General features: G+C 41.9%; 1 pseudogene; it reads right to left on the bottom strand.

The window, feature by feature from the left end:
* Positions 1–307: 307 nt before the first annotated feature.
* Positions 308–21,026, bottom strand: LOC134477852 (centrosomal protein of 41 kDa-like; annotated as a pseudogene).
* Positions 21,027–21,130: the final 104 nt, after the last annotated feature.

The raw sequence follows: 21,130 nt of genomic DNA, 5'->3' as shown, positions 1-21,130 counted from the left end.
TTTCTCGCTCAGTGAGATTGTTTATTTGTGTGCAGGGAAGTTATTGAGTTTTGAGTGATGACTTTGTATCCAGCTATGTTACTAAATTTGGTTATTAAGTCTAAAAGTCTCAAGGGCTGAGGATATAGCTCAGTGGCACAGTACCTGCTTGGCAAGCAGGAGGTCATGAGTTTAATCCCTGGTTCCAAAACAATAATGAAAACCTAGAAGTCTTTGGATGGAGTTTTGGGGTTTTTTTTTTAATGTAAACTATCATTTTATTTGCAAATAGTGATAATTTAACTTTTCCCTTTCCTGTCTTTATTACTTTTATTTCTTTATCTTGTCTAATTACTCTGACTAATGTTTCCAGAACTATATTGAATAAGAGTGGTGATAGTACTTTTCCTTTTTCTTTTTTCTTTTTTCCAAAAATAGAGGAAACATTTATTTGACTAAATGAGGCACAGCTTTTACTTCCAGGGTTTGCCTTGCAGGTGACCACTTCCCTGGGAGCGAGGGTTGGAGTGGCTGGCAGGGCCCCCAGTAGGCAGGTACAGACTGCTTCAGGTACCTTGGAGTCTCTTCCTGAAGAGTTAGTTTGGTTCAGTCGACTAGGATTATCTGCAGTACCTTGGTCTTCTTCCAGATAATATTCTATCTTTTTTAAGTCTTCTGAGGTGAATCTCCATTTGTTCTCAGCTGGTGTGGGTAGAAGTTTGGGGCTGGATCGTTCCTGGGCAGAACCAGGAGAAAGGGCCTGCTGACAAGACGCTGGCAGGGAACCGGTAATCAGTCCTTCCAGGAATTTCTGAGCTAAGACTTTTAGACCTCCAGAAAGCATGAAGAGGTTTTCAAACCCCCACTCACACATGGTGGTGGCTGCCTGGCTGGCCAGCCTCTCATCATCATCATACAAAATGATGATTTTGCCATGGGCGTTTTTATATTCAAGAATATCATTGGAATAGGGGTTCATTGTTCTAGATAGAGTTGCAATTGGGTAACTGTAAGCTCTGACAATGTGGCCCTGTTGGTAAGAGTCTATTGCGCACATCTAGCAACAGGAAGGAGCAGTCAGGATAAGGTTTGTCTTTGGTGTTGGGCTCTACTTTCTTCACAAGCCCTTTGTCTAGATCCAGTTCCCCAACACCACTGACGACGCTCTGCAGAGTAGAGCGGCTGGAGTCCCCTGCTCCTGCACTGTTGATGAACTGGACAGGGCTGAGTGGCTGCTCACCCGGGCTCCCTTTCCCATTGGTCCTGACAGTGAGTTCAGCATCCGGGTCTGAAGGGGCAGAATCACTGTCTTCTAGCCATTGAATCTCTTCAATTGTCACTTCTAGAGTTTGATCAGATAGGGAAGCAACCTGGAAGACCAGCTGTGCAAAGGTGGTAACTTTTAGTCTCTTGAAAAGTTCATCTTTTTTGTATCTATAATTTTTTTAAATCTCGTCTAGCTTCTCAATATATTTTGTCATGCTGTTACCAGGGTCCAATCTTGACTTGACATGCCGATACTTTGGGGTCTGTGGTATCTTTTTGGTTAAATACTCAGGATTCCCACTGTGTCTCCGGACAGACATATTTGCTCCAACCAACCACGCTCGGGGTTCTAGCCTCAAGTATTCACTTTTCCTTTTTCTTACAAAATAGATCAAGCTGGAATATCATATTAAAATTTAAGGTGCCATTCAGAGACCATGTCTCTCTACTTTCACTTTCTAACTTATCTTGACCCTAAACTGAATTGCAAAGAAAAATCATCTTTTTAAAAATCTACTTTAAGATGACCCCAATTTCTTATAGCCTAAAAGTGATGTATCAGGGGTAGATACTGAATCACCCATGCTCCAGAAAGGAGCACTGCATGCCTCTGAGATTTCCCTTGTGTACTTCTGGAAAAAGATAAATACAAGGAAAAAAGGTGGTGGTGGTGGGAGGGGGTCTTGGGTCACTCCCTGGTCACATCCCAAACCAAGGCTGGGCTGCATGAGTGGTCTTCCTATAACTGGGGTCACGTGGCAGCCATGTGTGACAGTCTTAGCAACACAGATGGTGCCTATACCGTCCGTTGTAGCCTGTCTCTCAGATAATTCTGATGCATATGCAAATGTGAGAACCACTGACATTGAAACATTTGGGGAGTCCCTACATTATCTTTTCCACTTTTATGCACATCTGGCAGTCAAGCTTTGCCCCCCTTGCCTTGTGTGAGTCTTCTCTTTGGATAGCAGTCACAGCTGTCTGGCACCTCCATTCCTTTCCTGTAAAACAGGAATGAGTGCACCCAGGGGCTGCTGTGACAATGCAGTGGAGATAACAGATATGCTGACACACCTGGCTCTGTGCCCCCAGGCATGGAGTTGCCATTGTATATCATTTTCCATATAGATTTACATGTTCACTCTCACGCTTATCCAAGTCTTCAGAACCCACCAAAGGATGACAGATCTCTGTTGAAGTGAAGGCTTCAGAGAAGCTGCCAGAAGAAACAAGTACTGGATAATTTTTCCTTCGAGGAGCCTTCTTCCAAATCTTTATTAGTCCTTTCAGTCAGTATGGTCTACCATCCAAAAAACTAGCATCGCGTAAGAACTTGTGTGACATGCAAATTCTAGGCCCCATTGGGCCTGCAGACTCCAAAACTCTGAGCTGGGGCTCAGCCACCCATAGTGGTCATGTCTTCCCACCTGTATCCTCCTACCCTGCCTGGGATTCTGATGCATGCCCAGGGTTGAGAAGCACTGTCACTCAGCAAACATTGCTGAGACGTTGCTTAGTTTCCTCTGCTTGGTGTTAACTAATGTACCACTCAACTCTGACACAAAATAATCACTGATGCAGGCCATTGTATTAATCACTTTATCATGATCACTTATAAGTATAAGCAAGATGTTTGCAGAGCAAGAGACATTTGCTAACCTGCTATGCAAGAAAAGTCTGCAGAACTCAGACCTTTCCAAGGACACTGTCTTAGTTATTTTTCTTGTCGCTGACACAAAATACCCAACAACCAAAGTTAAAGTGGGGGAGGTTTGTTTAGCTCACAGTTTGTCGAAGTTGTAGCCCATAGTTGGCTGGCTCCAAGACAGGGTGGCAGAGGACAAACAGTCCATAGTTGTCAGGCAAATAAGAGCAAGGGACAACCACAGCTCTTTCTATCCCTTTATTTTATCCAGGGTACTTGGTGCAGGTAGCACTCACATCTTTAATCCTAGTGCCCCCCAGCTTAGCTTTGCACCATTCAATCCCAGCATCACATACTCTGGATCCAGCCACCTCTGAAAAAGCCCTACCTATGACTGCATGAGGCTTTGCAGGGGAAAATCTAGACATGCACCATAACCGACACCAAGAGGTCTACACTGCTGGATAAATGGTCACCACTTGGGTGAACAGGACTTGGGCGGAGAATTTCACAGTCCTCTTTCACTACTTGACACTCTAAGAGAGCACCAGTCAGAGGGTTGGTCTCTGAGAAGCTGGTGACAATTCAAGAATTCCCAGGTTCCCCTTAGTCAGAGGGTGCAGGGGTTTATCTATAGTCCCAAGACTTCAATTGGCATATCATTGTCTCGGCAAACTCTTTTCCATCAATGTGTTTATGGTGATACATCTGATTAGGTATAACAAAGAAAATAATAAAACGAGAGCCAGTTTTATATTCATCACAGTGGCAGAAACTAAACTTGAGCAAGAAAGAATTCATTGGGTTGTATGACTTCACTACACAGAGGTAGATGCCCCTTTCAGGCATGGTTGGATTCAGGTGTGCAAATCAGGCCTGGTCCTTGTCTGTGTCTCTTGGCCACACTCCTCTGCATCAGCTTTACTGGTGGGTAAGCTCTCTCCAGACCCCTGGCAGCTCAGTCATATTTATATATAAATGAACCTGCCTCTTTTTCACTGTGTCTGTTTCCCACAGGTTCGGGGACTGTACGAGTCTGCTATGACAATGCTCCATGGACCAGGCAGCTTCAATAACAGGAACTTGTTTTTCAGTTCTGGAAGTCTGAGATCAGGGGAACATTAGGACTGGTGTCTGGTGAGGACTGACTTCTTGGCTTACAGACAGCTGCTGTCTAGTTATCTCCTTAGATGGCCTTTCTTCTGGGAAGGAATAAAGGTGGGGTGTCTAGTGTCTCTAGTTATTAGGCCATCAGATTGGAAAAGGCCCCACCCTTATGGCCTTATTTAACTGTCTCCCCACAGGGCTGTCTCCCAACACAGTCACATCGAGGGGTAAGGCTTCAACAATAAGAATTCAGAGGGGATACAATCCAGCCTTATAGAAATTACTTTCACTAGTTTAAATAAGGGCCATGGTTGCATCATTCAACCAGCTGTAACAGGTAAGGGGATCACTGTGGTTGGGTTAGGGTTCCCTCAAAGGCCCATGTGTTAAAGACTAGATCTCCGTCTTGGCACTATCAGAAAGTAGTAGAAAGCTTGAAGAGGTAGGACCTAGTGGGAGATTTTGTCATTGGGGGTGTGTTCTCTAAGTGGCTTACTATGGGCCACCAGTCTCTTCCTCTTTCTCCCTCTCTTTCTCTTTTGCATCTGGGTGGCCATGAGATAAATGGTTCACTGCACATTCCCACCACATGCTCCTGCCCTTGCCATAGACCAGAGTGATAGAGTCAACCAGTCATGGACAGAAAACTAAAACAGTGAGTTTTCCACAAACATTTCCTCTTTTTAAAATTGATTATCTCAGGTCTTGTGTTACAGTAACAGAAATCTGTTTCAATATAGGAGTGGAACATTTTCATTGGATAGACCAAATTCTACTTACCGTGGAGTTGGGGTTATGGAGGATTGGTTCAGCAGACACAGGAAGTCAGGGAGAAGTGGTCCCAAAAAGGATAATCAGGGTACAACAACAATGGATAGATAATGCATAGTAAGCAGTGTGATGGACTAAATGTTGGTGTTTTTCCAAATTTCATGAGTTGACATCCTACCTTCAGGTGTGATGGCTGTTGGAGATGGGTCTTTGGAAGGTCATTGGATGAGGTTATAAGGATAGGGTCCTCACGATGGGATTAGAGATCTTATAAGAAAAGACACCAGAGAGCTTGCCTTCCCAGTCTCCACCCCATGGAAATACAAGATATAGAAGGTAGCCATCTGTAAGCCAGGAAGAGAGCCCACACCAGGAACCACACAGGTTATTTCAGTGATCTTGGACCTCTCAGATCCCATGACTATGAGAAACCACCCAGTCTACGGTATTTTGCTGCGGTAAGACAGTCTGAGGAAAGCATCACATATTTGTGACATTCTGCCAATTCCTCTCTTTTATTTTATTTTATTATTTTTTTACTTTTTTTTTTTTTTTACTTTTTTTATTAAGGAGAAAAAGGAAGAAAACAGAAATAGGCTACAAGTTATACAGAATTTCAGAAAAAATAAACAATAGGAAATCATTAGTTAATAGATTACATATTGTTATCTTAGAAATAGTTGTTCAAGTTACAAAATTAAAGCATATAAATTAGACTTTTAAACAGTGAGACTGGAAACAGTTTTGTTCAATGATCCAATAAAACTCAGTAATATGGTTATCTATCTTATACACTTAAATATATATGCAGTTATATCCTTTAGAGCACTTTCTTTTCCTTTCTTTTGTACAATGACAATTACACATTTTGGGTTTTATTACTTCCACAGTTCTTAATACTTTTTTTTGAAGAGAGTAAAACCAAATGTGACATAACAGAACAGAGTCAGTCAAATCAAAAGGATGAACATAATAGATAATGTAAAAACAAAATACTAGGTGATCAACAATGGTTACCATACTGCCTCTTGCTATCTTAAAAAGAATTGCCTATATCATCAGTTATAATAAAATTGAACAAAACAGTAAACAATAAAACCAAAACATTGGAGACATTACAGGGCTTTAAAAGAAGATAATAGTCAACCGGAATGGGCGTCATAATAAATCTTACTGTCTTTACAGTTGTTACCTATACTTTCGAACTTGGTACCATCAAGCAAAGCAGAATAGAGGAAAATCAGTCAAAGCAAGATGGTGAGGGCTATACAGGGTTTCAAATCAAGTTAATAGGAAGTCAAAGTGGGTTACTATAATAATATATCCTGCTTTTTTATTTTTCCCTTAATTAAAAAGAAAAAATAAAAAAGTAAATAATTAAAAAAAAGGAGACTGAGATAAAAGAGGGCATAACAACAAAACAGCACAGGTCAAAGCATAACCATTTAAGCAAAATAGTGTTTCACCACAAGACATCCCGACATAAAAGCAGTTACCATAATGTCTCTTTCCTTGAAATCTTTGAGTATAACTTCGTATACTGTAGCACGAAACATATCAAGACAATGTAAAACCCTTCATGAGAATGACAGTATTACAGGGTATTTAGAGCCAACTATCAGAAAATGAACAAAGGTTTCTGTATAATCTCCTTCTCTATAAAAGTTTTTGCTTATATTATCACATGTAATAAAATCCAATAAGATACAACCTCTTAAGACCGATGGAGACAGAGGAATAAAAGCTTGATGGGACTTCAAAGCAAGATGATACTAAATCAGCACTAGCTATTATGATGTCTTGTTTTCTCCAAAATAGCTATTCCTACCATCCAATCTTCTCTGCCTCATTTCTGTTGAGCTCTCTTTCTGTCATTTGTTGTCAGTTTGTCTTCATTTTGTTTTCTGCTCCATTCATTGTGGCCTCTCTGCCACTGTTTCTGAAGTCTTGGTATTTTCCTTTTTTAGAATATCCTGCAGTATTCTCTGTAGAGTAGAATTGGTGGTTGCAAATTCCCCTAGTTCCTCTTTATCCTGGAAGCACCTTATTTTTCCATCAATTTCTAGGGACAGTTGTGAAGGATATATCAATCTTGGCTGGAAGTTGTTATCTTTTAAAGCTTGAATTATTTCCCCCCACGCTCTTCATGATTTGATGGTTTGTGCCGACAAGTCTGCTGTAATTCTGATGGGTGTTCCCTTGTGAGTGATCTGTTTCTTGTCTCTGACGGCTTTTAGTATTCTGTTCTTATATTGGATTTCTAGAATTTTGATTATTATATGCCTGGGTGTAGCTCTGTTTGGGTTGTAGGTGGCTGGGGTCCTGTATGCCTCATACATCTGAGTATCTTTTCCTTTTGCTAAATTAGGGAAATTCTCTTGGATTATTTCTGTGAATAGCTTTTGTAGTCCATTTGTTTGTGTCCCTACTTCTTCTTTTATATTCTTAATTCTTAGGTTGTAGATCCTTTTATCATCTTCTAGTCTTTGTATTATTGCGGTTTGTTTTCTTGTTATTGTTAAGAAGTTTTTCATTTCATGCTCCTATATTACAAGTCTGCCCTCTAATTCAGATAATCTATCCTTAGTTTCTTTCAAGCTGTTATGCCAGCTTTCAATAGAGTTTTTAGTTTCCTGGTAATCTCTTTGAACCTGCTTCACGTATTCTATGTTTTCTTTATTTTCTCCATCAAACAATTCTCCCCTTATTTTCTGTTCTTCCATTCCACCATGTGTTTTTTCTTGGGCAGTGCTTAGCATTTCTCTAACTATTCTACCTATCTCTTGCTTTATTTCATTAAATACTTCATTTTTAAACTCGTCTATGAGGCTCTGGAGATATTGCTTTATGTCTATTGGTGCCGTGTCTGATATTGCATGTTTTCTGTCTTCCTTTGCATTTCCCTTTCCTGGATCAGTGTTCTCAGGATTGGAGATTGAGGACCCTTTCTTGTTCCTTCCTCTTCCCATACTTTTTGTTCCTTTCATACAAGTGAATGTAGGAGGCCCAATTTTTTTCTCTTTTTCAGTTACAGTTTGTTTGAATTGCGCCAGCTAGGTGTTCCCGCCCACTGCAGTGTACTAGGGAGACACAGACCTGGGCAGCCTCTGCTGGGCCCACCCCTCCAGGTCAACCTACCAAAGGCTTCACCACTAGGGTGCACCTCCAGGCGCTGGGACCTTGTTGGGCTCGCCTCCTGGGTCTAAGTCAGTGGCGTCACGCAGGCCAGGCTCTCCCCACCAATCCCACTTGAGAGGGGAATATGTGACTGAAACCACTGCAGTGTCCCATTCTGGCAAGTCTGCCCGGTCCCAGTATGTCCTTTGCTGGAGCTTCCTACTCTACGAAAGGGTCCCCGTTCCGCTCACTCACCGCAAGTCGATGTAGGGCGCCCTGCTAGTCCTGCTCTCAACTCGGTTCGCAGATTCCCACTCTCAGAGCTTTTGCGCATCTCTCTCCCTGCCCTGTAGATTTGGACGCAACAGCGGCAGCAGGAAATTCAGATCTCGGCTTCCAGTTCGCAGGTTCTAGCTGCTGCACTGAGATTTTATCTGTTCCTGTTATAGCACCAGGATTGGATTTCCAGTTGGTTTCTCTTAGCTTAGTTCATTCCTGGGTCAGCAGAGTGTATTTCCCCTTGCTTAGGACTCCTCGTACCGCAGCATTCCTGGATTCTAAGCAGGGTATCTCAGAGAGCCTCCATAGCTGCTGCTATCTATCCTCCATGTTCTTCTGGAAGTCCAATTTCTCTCTTTTAAATCTTTTCCAATAAACTTAAAAAAAATTTCTTAGGCTCTAAAACACAGCTGTAATCCCAGACCTGAAAACACTGATCAGGTGTCTCTATCTCCAGGGCCACAACTGGATGAGGGTGGCCGGTGAGCAGAGCAGTCAGGCAATAGGCTGGCCAGTGGTTATTTGTAGAAATTTTTTGAGTACGATGAATACCAATGATAGGGTAAAATAGAGTATGTGGGAGTCCGTGGAGCACACTTTACTTGGTCAGGGGAACAGTGGAGAAGTCAGAGGTTTCCTGTAGGTAAAACCATTTTATCCACACAGTGAAAAACATAGAGCGTCAACCAGCCTCAGGTGAGTGGGGAAGAGCGTTCCGGACAAGTACTGAGACATGTGACACAGAGAAGGCATGAGGTCCATTTAAGCTTAAATGTGGGGTCCAGAGGAGAAGGCAGTGTGAGACAAGCTAGGAGAGATAGCAAAAGAAGTTTGCAAGTGTGAGTGAATCCCTAGCCCTGCACACACACTGGAAGTGTATGCCATCTCACATTTTAGCCTGGCTGTATTCTGCCAGACTGGACATTCACAAAGGAAACAGTGGCATCTAGAAACTTTGCAATCAGGGTCAGGCTCCCTTGAGTGCAAGTCCTAACTCTGCCATCTACCAACTCTGTGATGGTGGGAAATTTCTAAACTCTTCTGACATTCAGTTCCTATTTGTCAAATGGGGATGAAAACTCAGACCTAGACTGCCTAATCCGGTTACCTTGGGCAGCATATCAAAGTAGCACAAAGGTTAGTGGCTTAGAATAATTATTCTCTCCTGGCTCTGTGATTAGATGGGGCTCACTTGGCCAGTTCTCATTTGGGGTCTTTCTTGCCATGATAGTCAGATGGTAGTTGGTGTTACATCATTGGAAGCTCATCTGGGTTGGACATCCAAGATGGTGCTCACGCATGGCTGCACCCAAGGCTGGCAATTGTCTGGACACTCATTTAGGGCTTTCCCTGGAGCATCTCCATGTGACCTCTTGTGTGGCCTGGGCTTCTCATAGCACCACAGCTAGGTGCTCAGAGGTACACTGCAGAGTATGTATCCAAGAAGCAGGTAGAGGAAGCTGCCAGACAGGTAAAGGTTATGCCTGCAACAGGAATATCAGTACATCCTCTATGTTTTACTAGTCAGAGAATTCATGGGGCCTTCACTTATTACAAGGTGTGTCAAAATAACACCTCCATTTGGTCAGGTTGCAAGTCTGACGATTGTTTTTATGGCAACCTTTGGAAAATATAATCTGCTTTCCCTCCTGAAAAGCTGACATCAGGATGCCTGGCACAGTATCCTCAGACAGGTGCCAGTGCTTTGGGCTTCATCCTGACACTCCCACACCCACCTCAGTGCCCCAGTGTGTGGAGGCACCTCTTTATAACATGCAGAATTACAATGGGAAGATTGCTTACCATTCATTTATGGCTAATAGTCATGCAGCCCAAGAATAATTATGACTTACTAAATCAATCCCATTCTAAAAATGAATGCTCAGAATGCATTATTTGGTGTTCACAAAGAATAATTCTTTATTGGAAAGTGGGGATGGGATTAAAGAAAATACATCTAGTGACTGAAGAAAAAAAGTACAATGGAAAAACGTTAAATGGAGAGTTAGACCTGGCTTGGAACCCCCATGCTTCAGAGATGCTATCAATCGCCACATCTGCAAAGCAGGGATCACGCAGCCTCCCCAAAGGGCTGTGGAGGACTAAGCGAGATTACGCTGTAGATTACACTGTAGTGAGTATTGAAATGAGCTGGGAAGAATGGTGACTGGGTCTGGGATTGGTAAGTGTAACAACATTTAGAGCCATAACTTAGCAAAAACAAACAAAATAAAATGTCCATTAGCCTGCCCTTGGTTTAGACCCACTATCTTTGCCTATAACCTTTGTCCACTGTCCAGTGGACCATACACCCAGCTACCCAAAGGGGAGCTCTGTGCACAACCCGAGAGACACGAAAATGGCTAATGCTCACTTCTCGTAGGTCCTCTGACTTAGTTCCAGCCTGCATGAGCTATTTGGCACTGCATGCACAGGTATTACCTCCCCTGATATTACCTCCTCTTTCCCTGGCATGCATCTGTAGAAACCACAGTGGGTTGCCATCTAGCAGTCTGGTACCAGCTGATGTGTGTCTGCTTCAGCAAGGATGGCAAGGTGTGTAGGTTGGTACTGGACAGTGAAGGGATGGTGCCTTTTAGGAAGTAAAGTCTGATATGTTTCTTTTATTTCTGATTATTTCCCATTTTCCATGTTTCCCCAGCATGGACTCTGTTATGGATTAAAAACTGGTGGTCAATTTAACACCAGCTGAATTAAATCAGCATGGTGCTGATCATAGATGGCCCACCTGAGGAAAGTTGCCAGCATAAAAAGATACATGAAGAGGAAGAGCAGGGCATTGTGGGTTTCTCTAAGTGTTGCTGTTTGAAGCTGTTGGTTCTCCTGGAGGAGCTCGTCATGACTAGTTCCCCCAATATGAATTTGGCCATTCTCATGGGAGGAGCTCAGGACCTTATCACTGAGAGTGGCTGAGATTCACTTTGGGGGAGCTCTGGTCCTTACATTAGCCTCACTTTCTGGCTCTGGAGGGGAAGATGTGTGCTGTTTAATCTCCAGGAGAAGCTTGTCATGCTGGCTTGCTGACATGTACTCCATTCTTCTTTCTCATTGTCGGAAGAACAAGGGACCTCACTGTCACTGAGGATGGCAGTGGTACTTTTCAGAGGAGCTCTGGCTTTCTAGCTTCCACTGATGACCTTTGGGCCTTCTCTGTGCACATCCGTAAAACAGACTTGCATGAGTCATTGTCTTGAGCTCTAGGCCTCCAATTTGCTTCCCCTTTGAAATAAACAGGGAGGGGCTGGGGATTTAGCTCAGCAGCATAAGTGCCTGCCTTGTAAGCAGGCAGTTGTGAGTTTGATCCCCGGTACCGATGATAAAAAAAAAAAAAAAAAAAAGCAGGCAGAACTCTGGCTCCTGGTCTGTGTACAAGTGATATTGTGTGGGTGTCAGTGTTTCCCTTTTGTTGCTCTTGTTTTTTGAGACAGGGTCTCACCAAATGGTTCAGGCTGGCCTTGAACTCACTATGTAACCCAGGCTAGCCTTGAATTTACAGCAATCTTCTCAGCCTCCCAAGTACTGAGATTATAGGCCTGCAGATCACGCCCAGATCCATTTTGAAATATTGAAAGTAAATTTATTTGAAAATATTGAGAAAGCATCATACACATGTAAGGATCCACAGACTTTTATGCTAATGCTTTCTAGCAGAGAGAGAGAGAGACAGACAGACAGACAGACAGACAATGAGAATACAGCAAATGAGAATGAATGAGAATACAGGTTATGTTTCTAGAGGTAAGAAAAACTGCAGCTGGTGGGCTGCAGTCACAGTGGGAAGTGAACAAACTTTAGAATGCAACTGGGCTTGGACACGGTACCTATTTTATGTATTTTTCATTGTTGTTGTCTTTTTGGTACTTGGAATTGAACTCAGGACCTTATGCTTGCCAGGCAGGTGCTTATGCTGCTGAGCTACATCCCCAGGATAGTGACAATGTCTTTAAACAGGTAATGAAATGGAAATGTAGTTGTTAAGTGGGCCTAATCCAATAGGACCGATGTCCTCATGAGAAGAGTTCAGGGCACAGACCACATATTCAGAGGGATACCCATAAGAAGACAAAGCAAACAGATGACCACCATCTGCAAGACCAGGAGAGAGATCTCAAAAGCCGAGACTCCTAACACCTTGATCTTGGGCTTCTGACTTCTACAACCATGAGAAAACAACTTTCTGTATTTTAAACCACCCCAATTGTGATACTCTGTTATGCCAGCCTTAGTAAACTAATCTACTATGCATGTTTAATTCAGCAGCAAGGAGTCTTTTTGAAAACAGATTTGACCATTTCCAAAACAGCAAGAGTGTAATAGTTTTAGTTAGAAACTCATATAATTTTTAATCCTTAAAGTTTAAGAATAATGTTTCTTTGACCTGTTTTGGATGCAAACATAATACATGTTCATCATAAAATTTTTTGAGCATTAAAAATAATCATAAAAAGGAAATAAGAAAAATACATCTTTTAAGAAGTTTAGGTACCTCTTCCTCCATTTTCCCCCTGTCCAAATGATGCTTTATGGCCTTTGACCAAAATGTCCCCACACTCCAGGTCTCCAGCCATTGGCAGCCACCATTCTGCTCTCTGTTTCCACAAGGTAGAATTCTCAGACTCCACATATAAGTGAGGACATGGGGTGTTTGCCTTTCTGCATCTGATTTATTTAACAAACTGTCTTCCAGGTTCATCCATGTTGTTGAAATTGACTGGACCTCCTCCTTTTTAAAGGCTAATATTGCATTTATGTATATACCTCATTTCCCCCTTATTCATTAATGAGTTGGTGGACCTTTGGGTTGCTTCCGACTCACGGGAGCACTGAATGTGGGAGCACAGATGTCTCTTTGACATTTTGGGCTCCTTTCCTTTGGATATGTAACCAAGTGGGATTGCAGTTGGATTTTTGGTTTTTTGACAAACCTCCATACTATATTCCATAATGACTATACTCATAAAAGAGTGTACAGTTTCCCTTTTCTCTACAGTTTGAGCAATACTTATTTCTCATTTTTTGATAATAGCCATTCTTTTTTTTTTTTTGCCACTTTAAAAAAAATTGGCACATTTTAGACATACATAATGACCACATTCAGCATGGGAAATTTGTACCGGTACATGATTTATCTTGATTCTTTTTTCCTATCCCTTCATTTACAAAAATTTTGTTTCCATTTTCTTCTTCTATTTTCTTTTCTTGTCCCTTTCTTCCCCTCCCCTTCCCTTGTTCCCCTTCTCATTTGAACATTTTCTTCCTGCTCCCCAATATCTGACAATAGCCATCCTAACAGGTATAATACTATCGCCTTAATTTGTGTTTCCCTTACGGAGTTAAAGGAGAATTTTCTTGATTTACCTGTTGTTCACTTGTATGTTTTTGATAAATGTCTATTCAACTACTATACCCATTTTTCCCAAGTTCTGGGGATTGAACCCAGGCCCTGAAGCACACAGGCAAGCTCTGTACTACTGAGCTACACCCCCAGCCCTTTTTAAATTTTGAGGTTGAGTCACAGTAAGTTCCCCAGGCTGGGCTCAGTCTTGCAATCCTCCTCCTCCATTCTACTGAGCAGCTGGCCCAACAGCACCAACTTATTGGGGTTTTTTTTTTACCCATTTTTGAATAGGTTATTTGTTTTATTCCTACTGACTTCCTTAAATATTTTAGTTATTAATCTCTTATTAGATGGGAGCTTTGCAAATATGTTTTCCCTAAACATTAACTAAGATCAAGTTTAAGTACTCAAGCTTTAAGCATCATGCACTTCACTTGTGACGGAGGTTGTCTTTCAAACTCTACTAGATCTCATTTTACAAACACTTCCAAAAAGGATACTAAAACTAAACACATTTAATTCAAAGGAGTTAGGCTGTTGTTACAAGCAGAGTTACTATCATATAGCCAGCCTGTGCTACGGGAGTCAGTATAGCAAGCAAGGAGCTTATAAATCTCCAAACAACTGACACAGAATTCAGAATGAGGCCATTTGTGGTGGGACTCTGCCCGATATTTTTTTTTTCTTTTTTGTGCCAGTGTTTCACTATGCAGTTAGACTGGCCTTGAACTCATTCTGTAGCCCAGGCTGCAGCCTCCCAAGTGCTGCGACTGCAGGTGTGGGTCACCATGGGTGGCCTGGTAGGTGCACCTTTTACAAAAAGTTTTTTCAGTCAACATGTTGGCTTTGGTCATCTGTAGAACAAACGTTCTCTAAGTATAGTGGAAGAATGTTTGAGAATTAGGTTAAACAGTGTGAACGGATGAACCTGCCTGTGAAGGTGAGGTAGGCAGGTGGAAATTCTCACACTTTTCCCTGTCAGGCATAGGTAAACAAGTGTAAATGTTCTCATTAATCTTTTTACTGAAATTTGTAAATGAGTGATTTGGAGGTGGTTAGACATTGAAAATAGACTACAGCCTTTCAAACACTGCAGTCCACCTTCCCTTCCCTCTTAGCTTTTTCTCCTAGTTTACCTGTGAACTCTTTCATCAGCAAGATAAAGTATGGTCAAAGATAACTGCACTCCCTTCTGTCTCTAAACGGTTTGCACACAGATGCTCATTCCCTTGGAGACAATACTGATTTTTTTTTTATAAACCTGATGAAACTTCTATTTATTTTACTTAAAGGATCTGTTTTCTGATTGTGAATGTTTTTTATTTTCACTGGAGAAAATCAAGGGTGAATCAGAAAAACAAAAAAAAATCAACATCATTCTGTGACCTCATCAATCTTTACTACTTGATTTGCTGTCTTTCATATACTCCAAGTCATGTTTTCTAGCAAAAATTCCTCTTACACAGTTTTAGTGGCATTGATTTTTGTATATACAACTTATTTTTCTCCACTATATATTTTCAGGATGGCAGCACTTAACAACTGATCTCAAAATTAATTACCAATCTAGCAACTGCAGTTCAGCTCAGCTTGAGAAAAGTGTATTAAAAAATACCAAGTGAACTCATCAGTGATGGTGCTGAGTGATTCAACGCCTGAATACACTTGGGAGGGGATCAGCTGGAGTATGTCAGTGTCTAAGAGCTCACTGAATAGATTTAACTACTTATTTCAACATTTTCCTGCTGCTGCTAAGATTTTAGGTTGACTTTAGTTTTTCTCCTCTTACATGTAAGACCGGGATTAATATCTTTGGGGCATCCTGAAATCAGAGGGAACAAACATTTGCAAGTCTTTCATATATATTGCCAATTAGATTTCAGGAAATGTACTGTGTATCCTCACACACTGTAGTTTCCCTGATTTATGTCTTCACACTACAGATGCTTTCAGTTGACCAGGCAGGAGGAGCTGGGGTCAGGAGCAAGAGAATCCTCAGGTCAGCCCAACCTACATGAATTACCCACTGTGTAACCTGAGCATGTCTCTGACCATTCAGACAGCCTCTGTGGTCCTTATCAGACAAACAGAACCATGCAACCTACCTAATTGAAGTGGATTACTTTTTTGAAGTATTGGGATTGTACCCAGGGCTTTTTGTATTCTAGACTTGTATCTCCAGTCCAAAGGGAACATTTTTGAGGTTTAACCCACATTATACATGAAAAAAACTTGTCAAATACAAAGTTGTAGGTTTAATCATGTGAAATTGCTATATTTGTAGGTTCAAGAGTCTAACAGTGGTAATTTCACACGGTTCAACCTAATAGTATATAATTAAATGGTTGGATGTTATTAGGCCCTACAGCTTTTAAGTACATGTTTTAGAAACCCATCAGCTAGTTGTGTTTTCTGAGGCACCCAGCTCATTAACCACTTGGTAGCTTTCATTTACTAACCTTTTTCCCAGTAACCCCACACCACGAATGTATGCAGATTTTACACTTCACTTTCAGGTCCTGCTGGCCTGTTTGGTTTCAGGTTCCTTGTGATGCCCCGGGGTCTCAGGGCCTGGGGCTAACCTCCTGTGTGCCTGCAGTGGATTCCTTGCTTGTGGCTTCGGTGTTGCAGCCTCAGACTTCCCCATCCCTACCCTGCAAGCTGTTCAGGATGTCTAAGTGACCACTCAACCCCTCCACTACAGGAGATGTTTACCCAACACAGTTTGTGTTCCATGCCTTGTACTGAGCTCTAGACATGAAAACTGACTCCCAGCTTCCCCAAACCACAAACCAGAGGGGACCTAGGTGGTAGTGGATGATTTGACAACTCAGCAAATGGCAGAAGGGCTATACCAGACACTTTAAAATAACCTCCTTTTTTTCTAAAATGAACCTTATCAAAACTAGAATAAAATACAATTTACACGAAAAGTGTACCTCTAACTGAATGGTTTGTAAATTTTTGCAGATGTATACACCTATGCAACCTCCATCACAAACAAGATACATTTATTTTTCTCCCCTCAGAGTATCTCCCTGTGGTCCTTTCTCACTAAGCTTGCCACCTCCCACCAATTGGCAACCACAGATCTGCTTCCTGTCATTATAGATTTATTTTGCCTTTAATAGAATTTTATACAGGTAAAATACAATAGTAGGTATTTGGTCTGACTGTTTTTTGGTGGGGGGGGCAGTCAGGAAGAGCCCTCTCTCCTGGTGGGAGGAAATGAACTGCTCAACCACTGTACTGGTGTTTATATATTTATATATATCTTTATATAGCAAGATAAAGTCACGTGACACCCCATTGCCTAGCAGCCCACTGCTTGGATCACCTTGGGGCTTGGTGTTCTCTGAGTTGCACAGCTTGTTCCTGTGTCTTGCCCCAGGTGCTCTTTGTTCTTGGGAGGGCCTTGTTCCAACTCCACACATGTGATCAATGGCCAGCTTCAGCCACTCCCAAAATCTCCCCCTTTTCTGTTTTGTGGTTACAAGCAACGGGTGGTTGGTTCAAGTTGGAGGAGCAGTGTTTGGAGGACTCTGCAAACAGTTCTCTGTTTTGTACTTAGGCTTTTTTGTTGGATGTTCAAGACCAAGTTAAAGTAAGACCTATATTAATTAAAAAGAATTTTTTGCTGTCTATTAAGGTCAGTTAAATCTCCTTAGGAATTACCTTGAAACCATGCATAGCACCTGTTAGTACTTCTGTCAGTGTCAGCTGTCTGGATGAGTCATGGCTTTGCTTGTTTGGTCTGATTCTTTCATTCAGCATATTTTGGTGATTCATTCATGCTGTCATGTCTATGAGTCATTCAGTGCTTTTCATTGCTAAGTTGTATTCCATTGTGAACAACTTGTTTATTCTTTACCATTTAATACACGTTAGGGTTTTAATTTGGAATAAAAAAGCACCACCTTGGGTGGGTAAGTTGTTCTTTCTATATACATGTCAGGAGTTTAGGTCTAGTGTCCATTCTGTGTGCATGTGTGCATGTATGCATGTGTGTTATTGGGATTAAACCAAGGACTTTCACAGAGCTACATTCCCAGTCTTGTTTTAAGTTTAAAGTTAAATTCTCTGTAAGTCACTAAATTGCCTGAGGTGGGCTCAAGCTTGCAGTTCCCTTTCTTGGCCTCGCAGAGTGCTAAGGTTACAGATGTGAGCCACCATATGGGGCTGTCTCTGTTCTTCTAGAGACAATGATTTTTCATTTAATAGTCTGAATTACAGATGTGAGCTCCCTTTCAAGAGAGACGATTGGTCGTTCAGATGCATCAGAGTTCTCATGAACAGTGAAAATGGTTGCAGGCCACATTGTAAATTTTGCTCCTCCACACTCAGCTTTCCTGTTGCAATGACCAGAGGCAGGTTATGAGGTCTCCTGTGAGTGCCATTTGCCCTTCTACTCCTCCTGGGGTCTCCCCATGCCCCTGGGCTCCTAAACAGCTGCCATAGGAAGGTGTGAATCACAAGCATTCCAGATATCCTGTTCTGAGCCTCTGGTTGCTAAGTAAGCCGACTGTCCCGTCACTGCTGTCGGGCTCCTCCAACAGCTACTGTGTTACCAGGATGTCCTGACATTGGTTAGGGTGCATGAGGTTGCAAGAAATTGGAGTTAAGTGAGAAGAGTTGCTCGTATATTACAAAGTCAGAGCGGCTGGGTTTCAGGGCTGAATTGTGCAGTGGCTCAAAACGTTACTGAAGTTTCACCTCTTCGATCCTCTTCCTGGTGGCTGACTCTCACCTGTAGCTGCCAAATGCAGATAACTTCCCAGCTACCCATTTCCTCAGCTGCTTTCCAGGAACTTCAATAAGAGTAGCACTGACTTAATCATTCTATAATCTGTGCTTGTATCAGAACAACATCACACTGTACCTCCGAAATATATACAACTACTTAACAGGTTAAAAGTAAAACTTCAAAACAGAAAAGGAAAAATATTTATTGAGCATCTACATGCCATATGTTTTAAATACTTTACTTGATCTAATCTTCATATAAACTCCAGTTAATATGTTCACTTTCCATATTTGCTAGATGGATGACTTTTGCCAAATTGCTGGACTTTTGTACCTCAGTGTCCTTATCTATAAAATGGGGATCTGCTGTTTACTGCAGAGCATGGCTCTGAGGGTTTAATGAGATAGTAGATGAAAGGCCTTTAGCACAGAGCTTGCATAAAGGTCTAAAGCAATCGCACAGGCAGCAAAATTGGAAGAGAAGGAGGCTGCTGACAAGAAGCCTGTGGGAGAGAAGAAAGGAAAGAAGGCTGCTGGTACCAAGAAGCCCTTGAAGAAGCCTTTGGGGGAAAAGCCTGCAGCTACCAAGAAACCAGCAGCAAAGAAACCTGCTGGAGAAAAGAAGTCTGCTGCATAAACTCTCAAAATCTCTGTCCCATACTGGTGACATAAATTTGGGAGCTTATTTTGAATAAAGACCTGGTCTTTACTGATAAAAATATGTTTTATATATTCACACCCCCCCCACACACACACACAGAGTAATCATGCTGCTTCCCCACCGCTCTCAGACCCTGGGGCAGGGTCACGCTGGTTACTTCAGGCCATTCCTAGATTCACAGCGGAGTCCAAGTACCTGAGCTGTGAAAGGAGCAATTTAAAAATCTGAAAATAAATTATTGGTATTGAACATTCTTGTCTTTAGATTTTCCTGTAGTTTTCAGATATTGGCTAAATATTTATCTTTGGGGGTTATGAGTTGGAAATAGCAATAGAAAGAGATTAATTGCCTAAAGCATTTTATCGAGTCTCCATGAGTGGGTAAATATATCAAATTAAAAACCCACCTGGTTTCATCACAGAGGACAAGGAAGGCTGAGAGGTGAACACAGATGCCAGGAGCAGATGATGGTAAACACACTGTGCACTGGCCCCGGAATAATATTTTCAGCCCCCATCCAGAAACCTATTCTTCACATTAGCTATATTCTGTGAGGCTTTGTTCTTTCCCTGCTTCTGTAAAATAAAACATTAAAGCTAATCCAGTTTAAACCCGACAGCTTTAGCTAACAACGGTTGTCTAAAAACCCAAACTTAAAAAATGTTTGTGAACAAGGATTCTCAGAATCCAAAAGAGGAAATAGTATTAACCTTTCAGTTAAAAAAATACTTTTGGTTGCTGTTTCGGTGAACTCTCAGGGTAATGCAGACAGTGCTGCTCCTGAAAAACCACAAATAAAGAAAAAATAGCAAACGCTCCTGTGCGGACACAAACTGGCCATCATTCTCTTCAAATAGATCTCTGGCGCTACCAGTTCAAGAAAACCCTAAAATTCTAGTCCACTTGGAGATGATTTCAAAGTGTGGGTTTATGGCACTTTTCACCCCAGAAGTTACCTCTTCTAAACGAGGTCATGGCTATAGAAATAACATACTGTAGTATATAAAAGCAGGTCTCTTTTTCACTGTTTTCAGAACGAGACTAGTAGGTCACTGGCTTTTTTTTTTTTTTTTTTTTTTTTTTTTGCCTTAGGGGAACTTGATTGAGATATAACGTACTTAAAACTCACACAGGATGTGGAAGGCAGAAACGCTTTGCGTGGGAGACAGGGACAGAGAAGCTGAGTACTTACTTAGCTGTGACCAGTCATTCAGATTTTCGGCAGAATCTACAAGTGGCTGACCTTGCGATAATATGGAGTGAAGTCGAAAACAGACTACAGCACTAGTCTCCCGTGGGTTGTGCTGAAGAGGTTCGGCCTCCCGTAGCTTGCTAACTGTTGGCCTGGAGTAGTTTTGCGGGTGCAAACCACACCCGTGCATTGGTACACTGTGCTCAGCACTCATCTTTTGAGCCTCCTCCCACTGGTTCTTTGGGCCTCACCTACAACTCAAAAACATTCTTCATGGACACTTTCCAAGATTGTTCTCAGCCCTGGGGATAAACAGAGCTTGGAAATGGAATTAGAACTAGACAAAGAGGACCCATACAAAACAACATGCAATAGAAAGAAAAAGCGATGCTGAACAAAAAGAGCCAGAGGTGGATGCCGCAGGGAGTCATACTGAAAGAATGCCTGGCTGCAACTCTGTGCATGTCATCAACTCTTCTAACGTTTTCGTGGTTGTATTTCTTTTTAACACTAATGTTGAAAAATCATTGCTGTATCAGCAAGAACCAACCTGCCTAAAAGCACTTCCGCTAGTACACATCTGCCTTGAAGTTCTGAATTCTTCCCATTGTCTGACATTGTCTACTAGTGATGCCACAGCATATTTCGTGAAAGATGTGAAATATTGAAACTTTGTGGTCCGGAAGTTTCCACAAAACATGACACATAGGATTCACATGTCACTGTGGTCTGCAAGATAACCTAAAGGTCTATGTGTATATTTATCCTTTTAATGGTTATTTACTAATTTCACTATGTATTATTATAAAAACAAAGCATCTAAGCACATCAGCCCTGCACTTGGCAGCATCACTGAGCCCATTACCACCCTTCAGGCCCTGTTGCAATAGTGGCTCCCTAAGCCACTCATTGGGAAGTGGGGATCACAAGCACTGTGGCCCCCAGACTTCGGATGACTCTTTCAGGCCAGCCTTCCCTGTTGACTATGGACAAGTGTCTCCTAACAATACC

The sequence above is a fragment of the Cavia porcellus genome, unplaced genomic scaffold (assembly GCF_034190915.1).
Source record: "Cavia porcellus strain 051 isolate PalLab524CR breed Dunkin Hartley unplaced genomic scaffold, mCavPor4.1 scaffold_10, whole genome shotgun sequence".
In the NCBI taxonomy this organism is placed as follows: Eukaryota; Metazoa; Chordata; class Mammalia; order Rodentia; family Caviidae; genus Cavia; species Cavia porcellus.
This window is presented reverse-complemented; position numbering and strand designations above follow the sequence as displayed.